This window comes from Drosophila biarmipes, chromosome 2L (assembly GCF_025231255.1).
Source record: "Drosophila biarmipes strain raj3 chromosome 2L, RU_DBia_V1.1, whole genome shotgun sequence".
Classification (NCBI taxonomy): Eukaryota; Metazoa; Arthropoda; class Insecta; order Diptera; family Drosophilidae; genus Drosophila; species Drosophila biarmipes.
The window spans coordinates 7847867-7864305 of NC_066612.1; the positions used below are offsets into that span (position 1 = coordinate 7847867).

General features: G+C 37.8%; 1 protein-coding gene across 6 annotated transcripts in view; it reads left to right on the forward strand.

The window, feature by feature from the left end:
* The first annotated feature begins 3663 nt into the window (after positions 1–3663).
* LOC108027765 (leucine-rich repeat and fibronectin type-III domain-containing protein 2) overlaps positions 3664–16439 on the forward strand; it is a 53726-nt gene continuing 40950 nt past the window's right edge. For 2 of the 6 annotated variants that reach the window (XM_050884816.1, XM_050884817.1), the window contains exon 1: positions 5198–5565. The gene's annotated coding sequence lies outside the window, so the exon portion shown is untranslated. Of the gene's footprint in view, positions 3728–5197; positions 5566–16439 lie in introns of those variants that run through there. The other 4 variants (XM_017099323.3, XM_017099324.3, XM_017099325.3 and 1 more) reach the window with 4 other exon arrangements.

Genomic DNA, 16439 nt, shown 5'->3' on the forward strand with positions numbered 1-16439 from the left:
AAAGACTTAACGATATTAAATCTGCATTTATATTTCGAATTATTTGTCCCTTTTTACAAATTAAAGTATTTAAAAGTTCTTAAATATTACAAAATTTCAAAATAAAAATACTAGCTAACAGTTAAGCTGGTTCTACAACCGAAACAATGGAAGAAACCCCGAAACTTTTCAGCCACCCCTCTGGCTGCCATTACTCGCTATTAACTATTTAAGGCGTGACAATAAAGGGGAGTCGGCATGTCCATAGCCAAATAGCCGAGCAGTCTTTAAAGTGACTTTGGGTCGCCATTTAAAACTTAGAACAGGCATTATCTTCCCCGCCCCCCGACTTTCCCCCATTGTTGTTATTGCTGTTTATGTGGGGGCGTGGCGTCTGCTTTGTTTGTCAAGCGATTAAGTTGTAATTATGCGATGCTACGTGTCCAAGGGACTTGGAATGAGTTTTTGGTTTTTTGATTTTCTTTCTCGGTCTTTTATTTGTTTGTTGGGTGGTCCTTTCAGGAATTTCAGGACGGCTTTAGGGTCAGCGGTGCCTAACAACTTGACATTAATAGCTAAAGCATTCGCATTTATTCTAGATGAACAGAAAAGTTGCAATTGCTCTGGGTCAAAGGTGAGAAGAACTTAAAGTTCGTAAGGGAAGAAAAAGTGTAGAAAGAGTTTAAGGACAAAGAAAGGCTTGTTAAATGCCAATTAGAACTGATGAATGGAAAGAAAAAACAGAAAAGGGAAACGAGGAGAAAAAAATGACATGCATAAGTCAAGAGCAGACCGAAAGAAAACCAGCAAGCAAAAAACATGAAATTGAGCTTAAATAGACAATGAAAAAAATCTTGTTACATAGAAGTCAATGTGAAAAAATTGATGAAAACTTTAAAAAAAAGGGAGACACAGTGGGTTCCAATCAAGAAAGATGGTGCTTAATTTAAAACTATAGACAAAAAAACAGTTAACTTAAAATTTTAATTTAATTTTAGTTAAATTAAGATAATTGACGAAGGAATAACATAAATTTATAGCTTTTACTCTACGACAGCCATAAGTAAAAAATCCCCAATTAAAAGTAGGAACCAGAAACATGTAGGGAGGTATTATTTCAGCATAGAGTAGATGGAACACCTTAAAAGAGAAAACGCAAAGAAATTGAAGAGTCTCCTTCAATAATTAAAATCCCTAAAAAAAATCGTAGCATACTTATTGGTCTTTGGCACATTAGCAAGAAAATGTTTTAAAACATGGAACGACAAATTAAAAAGCCACAACCTTGCAAACCTCCATTAGGGTGTAAATATTCAAAGTCTGGTTTTGTTTACACAGGAAAATCCTATTATCAATTATACAAATTATTCGCATTTAAACCGACAAAATGCCGACTAAATAAATACGAGTATTTGCGCTTAAATCTAATCAGCTTGTCTCCTGTGTTTTAGATTAGAAGGTAAATAAATAATCCACTGGCTAATTAACATGTGGAAAATGTCCCTGGCAATAACAAGGTTGATAATTTTAATGACGGAAAGAGAGCTGCTACCTGGCTTTAAATTTGAGTAAACAATTTGCGCAATTAAATATGAAATGAAAATATGAAATCAGCTTAATGTCGACAGATTAGGCTAAATTATTTACATTTTTCAGGTGGGAGGACTCCGGTCTGCGTCACGTTTGCCAAATTAAGATATCGTCGCAGTCGTATGTGTAAATATTTAATGCGCTAATTTTTCAGCCATAATTTCCTGCGTGCAAAAAAGAGAGGGGGAGATCAGGAGCAAGTGGGATGGCAACACACGTGCCGCTGCTGCTGGTGGCATCTTCCTGCCGGCGCTGCTCCTTCAGCCGGATATCCTTTTGTTGTCGAGCGTCTCGACTTTTATCGCTGCTAATAGGCCACGTCACCTGCGAGGAGGCGGAAAGCAGAGATGGGGCCAAAAGCCGAGAAAGGCCAAAAAGAAAAGACAATAAAAAGGCAGATGCAGCCTTGAGGCCTCAAAACTCAACAGCAGCCGCAACTCACTCAGTCTCAAAAGGAGATAACCCAAACAAAACAACGACCAAAAATAGCAGACAAATTTGGGAACAGTAATCGCATTAGTCACAAGAAAGCTTAATTTTAAATCATAGTTTTTAAAATTCTCAATTAATACCAGCCTTTATTTGGTAATTGAAAGTTATAAAAGACAACTGAATATCATATTCCCAATATACAAAGAGTACTTAATTAAAAATTCTTAAATTATATTTAAAGATGTTATTCAAATTGTTTAATTTTAAAATTGAATATTAAGAGGTTATACAACCTATTTATAAGTAAATTCTAAAACATTTTGGTTTCTGTATTGAAAATAATTTAAAGTTTGTATTTATCTCAGGAATCCCTGCAGCAAATTCCATGCATGCAAACTGCGAGTTATGATTGGCATATTTAAAAAGTTTTGAAGCATGAAAGTGTAAAGGAGGAAGCCAGGTGGTGAGTTCAAGTTTATGGAAAAACGCATTCGCATAACTTGCGAATTCCCCGGTAACTTGCTGAATCTTTGTAGCCCGACTCGAACGGCAGTGAATTCAGGTATTTCAGGGACTTGTCTTAACACTCAACTATTTAAAGCTGCAAAAAGGCTCGTATACGGCCCCCACATAATTAGTTGCGCTTAAAGTTTTGTGCGTCGCTCCTCGTTTTTGTTGCGTTTTTAGTGGGTGCTCATTCCTCGAGAGGATGTTTGGCATGTAGGTCAGGGGGTAAGTTACGGTTTGCTTTTGTGTTTTCGTTTTTATTATTTTGCTTCTGCGGTGCGTGGTCGCTGTTAAGTTCGAAGTTGCCAGCTCTGTAAATGCAAGCCGTATGTTAAATGAGTATGATGAGTTCATGTTGGTCAACAGTTTAATGTTGTGGTTGACTAAATGTTAAAAACTGCAGTTTTTGGTAATAACTATCTAAGTATAACTATGTACACAAATGCAAGTATATAATTATTAAACAAAAAGATAAAATGAAATATTTTTCTGATCTGATGATAATATATGGGCAATTAATAGCATTAAATGTTTTATTTATTTTAAAAAATGATTTAAATTTATTTGATTTATTAAAAGTATCTGCTGCAATATTGTTTTTTAATTAAATAAAAATACAATGTTTATTAAATACTATGAAAAATACATAATTATCTTTATATTTTTAAAAGGCAGTAGTCAGTCTTTGAACACTAGTCCTATAATTTTGATTAGTTACTTCCGAAACGTATGAACTGCTTTATTAACATCCCATTTATTTACTTATAGCCTTATTAATTTTGCATAATTTCCGAATGGCTGCCCAGTGGCTTCCTTCAGCCAAATTATTACCAGCACTTGCTAATTTTGTTAGCTAATTGAAAGCCAATAAATTGGCCTGCATGCCTGGCCGCTGAAGCGCGACGAAAACTCAGTCTAGGCGAGGGTTTAATGCACCCCCGAAAAAGCCGAAAAAATACGTATTAACTTGGCATGCAAGGGAATACCCGGCTGTTGGCCAAGTTAGCAGAGGGTTACAAGCCGGTTAACAGCACAAAACCCGAAGTGCCTCTGTTGCGTCGCTGCCTGCGCTTCGGCAGACGTCGCTGTTAGGCGTTAACAGTGGACCGGGCTCGATACCAGAGCCCCGATTCTTGGCTTTCAGTCACCTGTTAAGGCCCAAGCGCTGCGAACGTCGACGGAGTTTTTCCGGAAAAACGCTTGAGGGAAAATCACGAGAGTGCGTACGGTTCTGTGTGTGTGTGCTTGTGTTCATTTCTGCATGCTTTTCCGCTCTTATCATTTGCACTTGCAAACATGCATTCTATGCTAACTAAAAAAGAAGGAAATATTGTTAACACCAATCCTGTTCGAAAACCAGTTTTGTATTATTTTGGCTTTGATTTGGCGGCGACGGCGAGCAACGGTTTCCAGCTGGTCTGGTCCAGAATTCTCGAACGCGCGCCGTGACGTCGCCGAGTTAGATGGCGTGGATTTGGCCAAGAAGACTCTTTGGCCAACAAGAGACTCTATCAATAGAAGTTTTTCATTTGGTTTACCGTTAGGCGGCGGGTCTAGTTTGTTGTTGCTGCTGCTCTCGAGTGGGCAGCGCCAACGGAGCGTGCATCATCTGGGTTTAGAAAGCCACAGAACCCAGCGTATGGTGCACATACACCTATGAAACCCAGTCTCTCCATCTTTGGCTCCTAAGTGAGTCAAGAGAAAAAACTTAGAAACAAAAACCAGTAACAGTGGAAGGCTTAATTAAATTTAAGGCCCGCACTTATGGCCAGACTTCACAGATTGACCGACTTCTTCTGGCAGCGAGACCATCAGAAATGTATTAAATCCGTTAATTGATTTGTTTATTTGTTGTTTAAATTGTTGCGCAAAATTGGATAAACACTTCAGTCGGAAGTGTAAATAAATCGAAATAACTTTGGCGGCTTGTTTGCATATAATTATGTGGCACAGAGGAATTGTATTTCTCCGCAATTGAATGCCTGTAAATTAAAATAATAATTTAATGTGCGAAAAAGGGTAGATTTTTGATACTATAATTTCTTACTTATTTTTTGTGTGGGTGGAACAAATTAAAGGTAGTTAATTTTATAAATACAAAGCACAACTTAATACATTAAATTTAAAAAAAGTTTTCTTTGAATTTGCAATAGGATTTTATGTTTTTAAAAAATTTGTTTAAATTATTAGGTTTAAAAAACCTTAGAATTTACAAACTATTTACATTGAATATTATCGCACTAATTGATAAAACACTTTCATTTCAATTCACTTTGCATTGATTTCTTTCATTTAAAACATTTTTTATTCATTTTAAATTACAATTCCGCAGTTGCATTAATTTTATCCCAAAGGTAATCAAATTAAAAACCAAAGCTGAAAGCCAACTAAAGAATTAACTTGAATAAATGCGCACCCAAAAAAGGAACGGAAATTACTCAAATTTTCGAATGCAATCATAATTATTACTCTCAGCATTCCCGCCGAGTTTTCATTCTTTGGGAAAACCACACGAAAACATTCCGGTGGCAAACAGGTTGCCATAAGCCCGAGAGCAGCAACAACGCCAAAGGGGAAAATCAAACACGTGCACAGAACGGAAAAGGTTAACAACACAACAAAAATAAAAACAGCAAACAGCAGCGGTAACAGCATTAAGTTTTTGCCTTTTTCCTTCTTTTTGATCAAGCACAGGGAAATAAACCAAATTTAAAAACCGCGCGATAACTGAAAAAATTCGAATATAAAACGGGGGGAAAATAAAAAATACGGATATAAAGGAATTTCAAGCGTTTGGCATTTTGTCAACCAGTAAAGGGCCAAGTGACGAACAAAAAAAAGGAAAAAACCAGGGAGAGGCGCACAAGTGGCTGCAACAAAGGGGCTACCGAACCACCGAGCCCGCGACCTCTGACACCCCTCCGAAAAAAAGAAAGAAAATCTACCTTTTGGCCGGAAAACGCTTGTTTCAGCACGCGAACGAAAGGGACAGGACGACTGCGTGGGAGGGAGACAGCGCAAAAGAAACAACAACAGCAGCAACAACAAAACAAACAGGTGAGAAGGAGACTTGCATGAATGAATGAATGAATGAACGAATGCTAGGGTGCGGGAATGAGGCACAGAGGGAGGTCGGGTGTGTCGAGGTGAATGAATGAAAGCCACAACTGGGTATTGCTACCCAGTACAGTGATCACTCGGAGATCGGAATTTTCAATTAAGATTTTTATAACTAAAAAAAAAGGTGAAAACTGACCGATTTTATAATATTTAGTAGTTATATTTTTTTAAATATTTATTATTAGCGAAAAACTAGTTGGCGTTATGTAATGTGAAATTTAGTATGACACCAAAGTTTTTGTATATATATAAAATAATGTATTTCTTTCAAAATGATATGAAATGATATTGATATTAGCTTAAAATCTTAAATAAATGTTTTTTTTTAACAAAAATAGTTAAAATTATATTTCTTATATCTATCTTTAAGAAGTTACCAAAAAACTTTACTGTGGCTTTGATCATAAGAATTAAAGTTTTTCCTTTAAAACTCAGCTTAGCGTAAAATTTTAAATCGGTAATACTTTTACTTCCAAAACCGCTAAAACCCCCAATAAACTGAAACCTAGGTTTCTTTACGCGTGCCCACTGTTGTTTTTTCAGTGCATGGTGCGATGGAGTGATTGAAACTGATAGAGAATAATAAAAAAAGGCTTTCCTCGTGCACGAGGATTTTCCCAAACAATTCTTTCTCGCCGTGGTGGTTTTGTTCCATTTGACTTCCCCCCTTGAAAACAGGGAAGCCTGCTCAATAAGCAATTAATATGCACAAGTGTCTGCCCAGCGAGTTCCTACCGAAATCTCCAAGTGGAAATGGGCGCGAGTTTTGTCTGTGTGAAAATGGAAAAAGAAAGAAAGAAAACCCAGGCCCAGCGTGGCACATTGTTTCGGTTTTCCACGGAGTGTTAAGAGCTTAATTTAATTCCGAAAGGGTGTTTTCCACTTGATTAAAATGGAGTTTGGGTTTGTCAAGAAAAAAAACAGAGAAAAATATATAAGTCTTCTTTATGTTTCAATAAAAATACATTTAAAGCGCTTTTATTAAATGGTGTATGTTTATTAAATTAATGATAATTTTTTTCACCAATTAAAAGTAAATGATTCCCGCGAATTGAAACCATCCATGCATTGGCATTAATTTCAACTCAAATCAGGTCCTATTATCTCAATTGAAATTTTTCCTTTGAGTAATTTGAGACCAAATTTGATTCTCTTCTCGCCGGTGACTTCCATTTTCCGCTGTTATTTCTCCATTTCTTTAGCTTACCCCAGTCACGATTGCAACTTAAATCTATGGCAATTTATATTTGCTTTTCTTGGTGCTAAGCAAATTCACCCTGAAACACACACAGAACTATTATGGCGATCAGAAGCGTAGTCAAATGTTGTGCTAAAAGGGGGTTTTAGTCCAAAAAAAATTACAACTTAAATAAATCAGAATATGCTGAGCCATATGTTTTCATTGTTAGCTGGTCAACATAAAACAAAGCCACCGATTTTCTCCTGTTTTCCACGCCTCTGAAAAGCACATATAACTATTATGGCGAGCAAGAGCGTGGTCAAAAAATCAGTTGAATGGGGGTTTCAGGCCAAAGAAATAACTAGTAAAATAAATCAGAATAAGCAAAGTCATATGTTATCATTTTTAGCTGGTAAAAATAAAATATTACCATTCCTATTTTCCGCTTTTCCCCACGCCTCTGACCTTGGTGGAAACTCTTCCTGAAGTAGCGAGCAAAGTTAACCAGGAAAAGTTGCAAAAAGCATCAGAAGGAATGCCAAAAATACGCAAAACAAAAGAAAAACGAATTTCGAAAAGAAAAACAATGCCATGGAAGAACCGAAATAATGCGCAACGTATTGTTGTAGCCAACTCGATTCCGGCGAGACTCTTGTGAAATATCGCACTTTGCTCATAGATAACCATTCTATGCTGGAAATAGAAATTCAGGAAAAGTCCGAATAAACAAAAACACAAACAGTAACAAAACGTATGGCAAACAAAACGAGGAAAACCAACTCGCACAGACAAAAGTAATGTGAAACACAATAAAAGTGTCTAACTGTGTGAAGAAATGAAAGTCAAAATGTGTGTGTGGTTTCGGGGAGGGGGCTTCTTATATATATATATATAGTATCTTTAAAGGGGCCCCCCATTTCCGCCTTACTTCTCACAGCATCTTCGCCGGCTTCATTAGCGGCCATAGAGTTTGTATTCTCTTTCGTTGATCTTGATCGTGAACTCGAAAATATTTAGAAAATGTGTTAAAGCCATGGCCAAGAATTCGAGAAAGATGAGCGCGGAGTGCAGGGGGTTTTCGAGACTCGTGTCTGGGTTTTGAGAAGAAAGCGTGCAAATTATGGTTTCTAGGAAACTGGGTGCCTGACTGATGAAGACTGCCTACCATGCCACCACCTGTTCCATCGAATTTCGTTTGCCGCAGGTACAGTGGTTGATATAGCAATTAATGGTTGAATTAAATTTTGATTGCTGGGTAATTATTATATTATTTCTTCCTTATATCTACGCTTTAGATTACTTCTTTCTCTTGGGTTTGGGTAGCCATTGAAGGGGAAACACTGGAGATTTTCTTACACACATTTATCTCTTGAACATAAGGCTTTTAAAATATTTATTGTTATATTAGGCATAGTTATGTTTTTTGAAATGAGGTATATTTTCATTTTTATAAATACTTATACTTAGTTATTAAGGAGAAAAAATCCTTTATAAGATACAATCCTTACAAATGCATATAAAATACAGTCTTTCTCTCTGGCAACTCATTATTTTTTGTTCTTCCGCACTCTTAGAATTTTATATTCCCTCTAACTATAAGTCAAAGTATTTCCACCAAAAGTCATCAACCATTTCCCTTGGCCAACTTGGGGACTTGGCCAGCAAAGTCGTAACCACTTCCTCGAGATTCTTCCCACTGTCAGAGGGGTTCCCTCGCAGGTAATTGAATTATGATCGGGGAGTGTGTCAAGTGGGGAGAAGCGGGGCTTACAAAGCTAATGAACACAAACTGAAGGGTAGTCGAGTGAGTCGAGAAGACAGGGCCAACGGCAAGGTGATAATGATTTCGGTGTTCGTTATGATAATGATGATTATGATTATGCTGCCACTCAGAAGCGAATGGAAAATGTTCGAGTGAAAGAGGAGGAAAACAGAATAAGTCGCGGCAATGAACTCGAAAAAGAAATGCAGGCAAACAAACAAAAAGAAGTGGTAGAAGTGCATAACTAAGTAACTGCCACAAACAGAGAACGAAAGAGACGGCAAGAGGGCGAGCGAAAGAGACGGCAGGACACGCAGCATGCAACTGCAGTTGTCAGTGCATCATTATACAGCTGAGATTTTGGTTGGCCTATTAGAGGGATGGCCAGGGGCTACAAGTCTTCATCGCTGCAGCTGCAAAATAATAGTGGTCTGCACTGAAAACATTAATTTTAAGAATTACTTTCAGATTTGAAATAAAATAATGAATTTAACAGTTCTTAAATCTTAAGAAAATTCTTGAATAACCACATCTTCCTTCCTAGCATCCCTAAATTTTCAAGTAATCTTATCTCCAATCGAGATAACTAGAACTGGTTTCATATTTTCCCGAGTGCACCTTTAAGATCCATCTGCATCATCTGTTTTTGACTAAAATGTAGTTGCCAGAGGAAAAAGAGAATAGTAATGTGGAAGAAGAGAGGTCATTCATCCAGCGTTTACCACGTTATGCTAGCCTAACCCCCACCCCCTCGACTTTATTAACATACTTCTCTTTCCCTTTCTAACTACCTTCCTCTTTTTTGTTACCAAGTGTTGCTGTGCCTTAGTGTTTGTTGATCTTTGTGTTTTTCACCTTTTTGTTGCTAGTTTATCTTTATTCACTTTTTTTCAAGACTGTCTAGAGAGATTTTGGGTAATTTCTTAAAGTGCTCAGCTTAGTTAGGAAAACAGAGATATAACTGTTGGCATTAAACGTTTAACGAGAACCATTGGCTTTATAATAATTACCTGGATTAGGAAAAGGTAGGGGGTAACCTTGCAGGCTATTTTCCGTTTCTTGGCCACTTTTGTAATGGGACTAAAGTTCTTGAAGGGTATTCCCTGGCCGATTCCCTTGGACTGCTACTGCCTTTTGCTCCCTTTATTCTGCGGCTTATTCCGTCCTCATTTCCTCCGCTGCGCCCACCATTCACAGCGGTTTGGAAAATGGAAAACGTGGCAGGAGAGGTGGAAGCTGTCGGGAAAAGAGCCCAACTTGGGTCCAGAATATCCCCTGACCAAACTTCTCACTGTCGTTCCACGCTTCTTTTACTGCTGCCGGTGACGCCTGCTTTTATGCATGCCTGTTTTTCCTGAAATTTCTTTTACTTTTTTCCGTTTTGGCCTACGGTTTTTGGCCTACAGGAAATAGCCGACATTAGACTGGGCTGGCACGTGTTTATGTTGCCTTGCTGTTATTTTATGCTCCACGCTGGGGCAGGAAATGCGACAGAAAAATGCATTTTCAGTTGCCATGGAATTTCCATCCTTTTATTCAGGAAAAACTGTTGGCATTTTCGCATCTGCTTCTATTTCTCATTCTCTGCTTGTTTTTTTATTTTATTTTATTTTCTGCTCTCTGCGTTTTTTTTAAGCGATCTATGTTTGTCCTGCCATGGATTTTATTTTCAGTTCGGTTTAATCCGGTGGAGAAATACATCTTTTATATGTGAACAGAGACGGAGAAAATTACGCTTTTATGCTTCACCTATAAAGCCAAAATAAACGAACGATTTAACTTACTTTTTTTATTTTTCAAACGAAATTGAAACTTTTATGGCCACTTTTAGGTTCAACTAAACCGTTTATTTTTCTTGTTAAACTTTTAATGCTTGGGAATAGTCTACTTAAGCACGTTTAAGCCGGGTTAACAATGCATTTTTATAGTAATCGTAACAATACCATTCGAAATACTAACAAAACCAAATAGAAATGAAATGAAATTACAGAACTCACTGCAAACAATAATATAAAAATCTTAAAGGGCCACATACAATATTATATATATACAATACAATATTTTGAATGGCAGGTCGTTTTAAATAAGAAGAACATTAACTTCAAATGTATCCAAATTTTTGTCATCTAACTAAGTTTAAAATTTAAAATATATAACACAATTGTTTTATCAAAAATGTATTCCAACCCTTTAACCATAGTTTTACACTCTCTTTACACTCTCCCACTCATTTAAAGAAAAGTCTATCGCCGGGGGCTATTTCAAAAGTCACTCTTCCCGAAAAAAGTGCAGCTGCATCATCCATTTATCCAACTATCCATCTAGAAGGTGCTGCAGGGCATTTCCTTTCATCGAGGTAGGAAAAACAAAAAAAGGGAACAAGAAAGCCAAATGAAAAACTTTGTAGCTTTGTTATCTGCTATCTCCCTTCTGGTTTTCTGCCACACAGTTTATATTGTGGCTCATTTGCATTATTTTAATTCATTTTCCTTTGGATAAGCCCCAAAAGAAAGCGAAGAAAATAGATAAAAGAACTTAAAACTGGTGGTCTGTATCAATAAATCAGAATGAAAATGAAAATGCCGAAGTGAAAATTGTTACGGTTCTTGGGAAGACAGCCGTTATGCTGACTGCATACACTTAATTAATTTCCAAATAAAATGGAAAGAAAACCCACAAAATTGTAGGGGGTTGCAATCCATATAGCAAAACTTTCAACTTGCAATTCAATTTATTTTTCAGCAGAAAAACGAAAAAAGACCTGAGAGCAGAACAGAAAATAAAGAAAAGCAACAAAGGCGGCGATAGAGCAAAGGTAAAAAGACAAATTGCAACTTTTTGAGGCACAAAAATCACAGTTAGCAGATAGTTTTACCCCCCGTTTTTCCCCAACCACCCACTTTTCCACTTTCTCCAAGGACACAAAAGCATAAGAAGAAACTTTGTCCTGCCGCCAGGACACTTGAAACAAATTGCAATTTGTGCCTTTGCCTACGAGGCGGGGGTTAAATGGTTTCCCCTTTGGTTTTTGCTGGGGGATGTTCGCCGGGGTCTCCAGTGTTGCCTATAAATTAAGTGTAGCAATTAATAATTAAAAAAGCGTGTTAATTAGAGAGCCACACACAGGGCCAAATGGAAAAAGAGGTCGAGAGTGGAGAAAGACAGAGCCGATGGAGTGCAGCTCAAAATGATTCAGCTAATTGCGATTTCAATTAGCCATCTAACGAAAGTCCTTTGGTAAATTCTATACCATCTAAAACGAATTTTAATGGCTTTTTAAATTAAAGAATCAAAGCTATTTTAGCAAGAAAATAAAATATATTTATAATTATTTATAAAATATTCAATATATAAATCCTTATATTTACTTTAATTAGAAATAACTATTTATTTTAATATTATTGTGAGTACATATCATTTTTCGTCATTTGCGCTACTAAGCTACAACCATAAATTATCTAATTTAACAATATAATAGTGAATAATAAGTCCGCAATCTTAGTATTAAATTCGTGTGAATAAATTGAGCTTGTCACATCAGCAAAACTAACTGCCTTTGTTATGCTCACTTATCCATGTTCATCGCTTTGTCTGCCCGCATACAGTCGCTCCATTAGGTTTATCTCCACTTGCAGTGCTTTCCAGCATTTCGTTTCAAGGTGGCTGCGAACTTTTGGCCAACACTGTGCGCTGGGTGTTTTATCATTAAGGTGGCCATTTCGGCTTCCTTCCGCTTTGTTTCCCCCCCGTCTATGCGCGCCATTTCATCGCCAAAAACATTTTTCGCTGACAATACGCTTGGCCAAGTTAACGGGGGAATCCCCGTGCACATATTTCATTTCTTTGTGCCCCATTTCTCCGCCACGGGATGGATACGGATGCACCCAGACAGAAATGGCGACTGCTGACTGCTTAATATTTCACCGGACTTGCCGGTTCTTTTATTACATAACTCGGATTAGATTTGGTCAGACAAAGACGAAGAAGAGAGGGCTTACATATGTACATATGTACTCCCTGAAATCTAAAATGCCCCGCACGTCCGTGGAGTTTGCCTAATTTAGTTATGCATCCAGGCACCCTATCGCCCACCGATTCATAACCGCCAACCCATTGATTATTCACAATCAATCAGCGTATTGAGTCGGGCCTGTTCCCGTTACGATCCCATTTCCCGTTACGCCTTTCGATTCCGAATCCGATTCCATTTCCATAACCATATATCTGTGTATCCTCTTGGAGGCCGCAATTAGCTGGCCACGCTGTTCCGTTCTTCGATTCGCCGAATTGCAATTGGATTTGGCTGTGCCAATTAGTTAATTAGCAGATAAGTGAAATTGGGGAGCCGAGTGATGAGAGTAGCCAATAAAGCTGTGCTAATAAAATAACTAAAAAGATTCTACACATTGGATTTAGGAGTATTCTCTTAAAAAGTATTGGGACAAGGTAATAAGGCTATAAAAATAAATGGAGAAAAAATAAAACAACATAATCTTCATTATATCAAATATATCTCAATAATGTATAATAAGAAGATACTTCTGTAAAATCACAAAATAATCAACTCAACCTTTTAAAAAAAGATTTGTGATAAATTAGTACAATTTTCTTTATGTTTGCAAAAAAAACCGACAACGCGCGCTTTTAGCCTAAACAAGCATTGAATTAATCACCTGAGGCAAATAATTATTCGCAGTTATTATGTGCGAAATGGCCAATAGCAAATTGCTGACTTGTTCGACAACCATTTAATATGTAAAGAGCAAAACACTGGCCAGTTGGCTGCTTGCAGTATTCATAAATTGAACCAACGACATTTAATCGAGAAACCAGAACAAAGCACAACAATGACCAAAGCAAATCGAAGCAATCCAATACCAAATACCATCCGAATCGACTAAAGCCCATTGCAATTCACAGACCAGCAAACAAAATAAAACAAAGGCTAAGCGGCTTTGGCTGAACCCCTACCTGAAGTGCATTGTGCAACGCTGCGTATACGCAACAATTAAGTCGGCAATTCTCAGTGGCTTTTTCGTATTTAATTTATTTCCTGGCTTACCTTGCCACATACTAAAGTCGAGCAAAAACAGACCCATTTTAATGAAGTACAAATACCAAAAAGTTAGCAAATAAAACAAACTGTTGGCCAAAGTCTCCGCTTTAAACCAATTTAAATGAGTCGAGTTGGGTTTTCAAATATAAAACAAACAAAAAATGCCTGGAAAAATTATGCGAATCCAGACTGACCCGAATGGGAAATCGCAGAAAATAGCAGCAGCGAAAAAACCACAAAACATAGTTTCTAATGAGGCAAATTAAGCAAACGTCAAACAATTAAAGCAAAGCCAACAAATGAGCGTGTAATTATTTTATAATTAAATTCCATTTAGCCAAGACTCGGGTCTGCGAGACCGCGATGTTGGCCTATGCTGGCCTGAAAATTTGTGTAAACTTTTGTGTGCATTTAGTGTTTGCAGCAGGTGCAACAGGTGTAAATTACGACAGAGGCAAGCGCACAGCTAAAAAAAAAAGGGTGACAGCCAGTAATCGCAGCAATCAACTCGAAAAACAACTGCGAAAACAAAAGCGACTCAAAATCCGTTTCCGCCACTGAAAATTAGTGAATTTTGTCAGCGGCAGTGGGTCAACAAAAAGGCTTTTGGCCAACTCGTCGGACAGGGGTCAGTAACTGGAAAAAATAGCAATGGGCTAAAAAATAGAGACAGCTGAAAAGCAAAGTTATGAAATGCAATTAGTGAGAGGACGCAGGGAGATGATTTAATTTTTGTCAGAAAAACATGCACATTTTTTATACTCTTGCTAAAATGGTAGGGAGTTTTCTTTTTTAAATTTATATATCCGAATAAAACATTTTTTAGTTTTTATAAAAATTTATCATTAAATCATCTCTTTTCGAAAACTTCAAGAGTCATCACAGCTCACGCTATTGCTTTTTCGTAATATCAATCGTGCGAATAGTTTTCCTACTCACATGTTATAAGGAAAAGTAAAGTAGAGATGACCAGACCACGTTTTCAAGTCAGGGATCAAAGATGATCGTGATTTCGAAGTCCGCCACGAGTCAATGGCGAGCTAAATACTGAAAAATAGAAAATATGCTGCACAATCCATCACCTTTACTCTCACTCTTTTGCTGAACCAGACTTTGTTTTATGAAAATCAAACCACTCTCTCCAAATAGCGCAGAGCAATTAGGCAGCCCGCTGCACTTGTTATTTTTCCCTCTGCTGTGTTTATTCTGAGTTGGCAAGACAAAGTTATAATTTGTAGTATTGTTATTTGCAGTCTGGTTGCCAGTTTTTTTACTCTTTAGCAATCGAAGCTTGCTAAAAATTGGTGAAAGTCAGTGGAGAGTAATTTAGTCTTTTCCCAGTCGCTCGTATGCGTGCAGCGATTTTAGTTGTATTTTATTTCAGATATTTGCCGCTTGTTTTATTTCGTTTTTTTTTCCTCTTGGGCTTATGCCTTGTGGGAGGTGCTGGCACTCGATTGAGCCTTCTAGAGTGGAGTGAACTAGTTTCCATTTAATAGTTATAGCCCAAGAGGCACTGGCAAAGAGAGCATGAAATGTGCAACGAATTGTGGCAGCCGCACAAAAAGATTTATTGAAGCCGTTGCTGCTGGTGCAGCTATTAACAAAATTACTTAACAAGCGGCCGAAAAAAAAATAGAGAAAAAATACTACGTCCAGCAGCAGCAGGAACTCCCTGAGTTATTGCCAGTCGGCTGAGTTTCAGTTTAGGCCAGGCTAAAGGGCTAAAAGGGTGGGGAGAGCTCGCAACCACAGGAACTGGGCGACAGGGAGCAGGCGACCTTGTGAGGCGGCAATATATTCTATTTAATTGCATTCGCGGTTCAGACCAAAGAGCAAGGAAGACCAGACCATAGAGACTCTAAGCCGTTGTCAGTATTTTCGGGGCTGGAAACTCGGATTCGGGTTCCGCCTTCACATGTGCACAGGCAGAGCTCCCAGCACAGTGTGGAGAATGTTAAGCCCCGGATTACAACGGACATCAAAAGTGGGCGGCAACCGGGCGCTTTGATTTATGATTGCACAATAGAAAGATAGAGGAGCGAACTCGCATATACGAGTGCCTAAGCAAAAGTGTATTTAAGCCCTTTATGGAGTGCAATACGGGGAGTTTCAAGTGAGGGGCTTAATGGAAGAGGCCCTAAAAGGTCCGATGAATTTTGCACATTAGTTCCTTGTAGTACTGCAGAAGTACAGCTCTGTTTTGGAAGCTTAGAAAATTGGGAAGCACATTCGGTTAGTGAAGTTCAAAAATGTAAGTTCCCACTTTAGAAAAGGTTGAACCAAAGATAATTTATTTTTGAAATTTAATTTATGTTTATATCTCAGCACAAAGAAGACCACAAATTGCCAGAAAAAACGGGTTATATTGGACTTTAAAAATTTAATATTTAAACCATGAAAAATATAACTAACACTTTTAAAATAAAATAATATAACTTCACAGATAATTTTAATTAAGAGTTTTAATCGATTAGATATGGGAAGCATATAAAAAATGAGACTTCTACTTAAGCTTTGGTTACTTCCTGTGCCCAGTTGGGTAGCCTTACAAATCTGCAAGCTCAATCGAATCCCCAGCAGATGATCGGGCAAAGAACCCATTTCCTGCACCTCACATTTGCCATTGATTGGAAACTCGCCGCCCATCGAAACCCTTTGCAGTCCGCCGCAGAAATGCTATCGCCGGCTTGCCTTTTCTATGTTATAAATTTTCGCTAACGACGCCCCTGGCACTAAGAGGACTTGCTTTGTTTCGCTGGCTGTTTTCTATTTGATTCCCCCAACATTTTTGGGTGGGGGTATGGGGAGAG